We start from the raw sequence: 1,849 nt of genomic DNA, 5'->3' as shown, positions 1-1,849 counted from the left end.
GGGGACCAGGGGCTCTGTGTCCCTCTCTCCGCTGAGGGTGCTCGGGCCTGGGGGGGCTCTCCGACCTTCTCACACCTGGGGAGGCCGGGGGGGTCTCTGCCCCTCTCAGCCCTGCTGTGACCCCACCCAAACATCATCAGGCTCAGAGGGACAGAGACACCCCCAAACCCCCAGAAGGGCTGAACCTGGGATTTGGTTTGGGGCTGAGGATTTAGGAAGGGGCTGGGATTGGGGCTGGGATTGGAGTTGGGGTTGAGATTTGGATTAGTGCTGGGATTGGGGTTAAGGCTGGACATGGGATTGGCTTTAGGGCTGGGGTTGGGGTTGGGTCTTGGGATAGATGAGTCTGAAACTGGGATGAGAATAAATACAGAACTGTGAGTGTGTCTAAATGTGGAGTGAGACTGAGACCAGGATCAGGGTTTGGGATTGAGCTCACCCAGAGCCCAATGATGTTTGGGTGGGGTCACACCAGGGCTGAAAGGGACAGAGACCCCCCCGGCCTCCCCAGGTGTGAGAAGGTCGGAGAGCCCCCCCAGCCCCGAGCACCCTCAGCGGAGAGAGGGACACAGAGCCCCTGGTCCCCAGCCCTGCACAGGCATTGCCTGAGGCCAGAGGGATGGAGACCCCCCGAGCATCCCCCAGGGTGAGGGGACAGAGACCCCCGAGCATCCCCTGGGCTGAGAGGGACAGAGACTGCCCTGAGTACCCCCTGGCACAGGGGTGAGAGGGAGGGAGACCCTCCAGGCATTCTCTGGGGTGAGAATGATGGAGACCCCCTGGGGAATGGCCTGGGGTGACAGGGACAGGGACAATCCCCCCAAACCCCTGCCAAATATCCCCCATGGCGAGAGGCACAGGGACCCCTCGAGCATACCCTGGGCACTGGACAAAATAATTTGGCAGAAATCAAACTTGACTCTGCATAAATCACTTTGATGAATATTTGATTTTCCCACAAGTCAGATGTGACGAAAATGCAAACAAATCCCAAACATTAATAAACTGACAGTACAAACCATTTTGTGGCAATTCCAAGTTCCACTGGTTCCTGCACAGCTCCAGCTCAGCTGCTAGCACATTCTGATAAAAGTGTAAATTCAGCCCAATACAGATATCATTAAAAGGAAAGTAAACTCTGTAACTGTCACAAAGGTGAACAGGGATGAAGAGAAAAATGATTCTCACATTTCGCAAAGCACTCAAGCCTGGGAATTCAGGAGTTATTTGGGAATTTAGCTACTTGAGCTGAGCTTCTTGTAGGACTTTTAGCAGCCTTGTGTTCCTCACCATGGGGTGAATGAACCTTGTCAGTCTCGCTGGTATCATTTGCTCCCTTTCCTCCTGTGATTTTAAAAAAACATTTCAAGGAAGGATGTCACAGACATTTTTTCATAAAATCCTCTCTTTTAGGATTTGTCCTTTCTGTGAAGCTGGGGCCCCAGAAGAAAAATGCAAACAATAATTATCTGCTGATTTGGAATGTAACAGGAGCATCTGTGATTGGTCTTCTGTGAGTGTTTGGATTTGCTGACCACTCACGGGAGAGTTGGTCCTTGCTTTCTGCTGGACACAGAACTTTGTTATTCATTCTCTTCTTTCTATTCTTAGCTTAGCAAGCCTCTGCAACTTTTCTCTTTATTTCTTTTAGTATAGTTATAATGTATTATATATCATATATCAATAACTCCAGCCTTCTGATCATGAACCAAGATTCTCATCCACTTCTCTCACCCTGAAGACCTTCATCAGGTTGCTGTAATAGAAGGACAACAAAATATTTTCTTTACTCTCCAGGCCCACAAAGGCGATTTACCTCATTGGTTCTCCCATAAGTCACTCAGAGAAA

Source organism: Melospiza melodia, unplaced genomic scaffold, assembly GCF_035770615.1.
Source record: "Melospiza melodia melodia isolate bMelMel2 unplaced genomic scaffold, bMelMel2.pri scaffold_18, whole genome shotgun sequence".
In the NCBI taxonomy this organism is placed as follows: domain Eukaryota; kingdom Metazoa; phylum Chordata; class Aves; order Passeriformes; family Passerellidae; genus Melospiza; species Melospiza melodia.
This window is presented reverse-complemented; position numbering follows the sequence as displayed.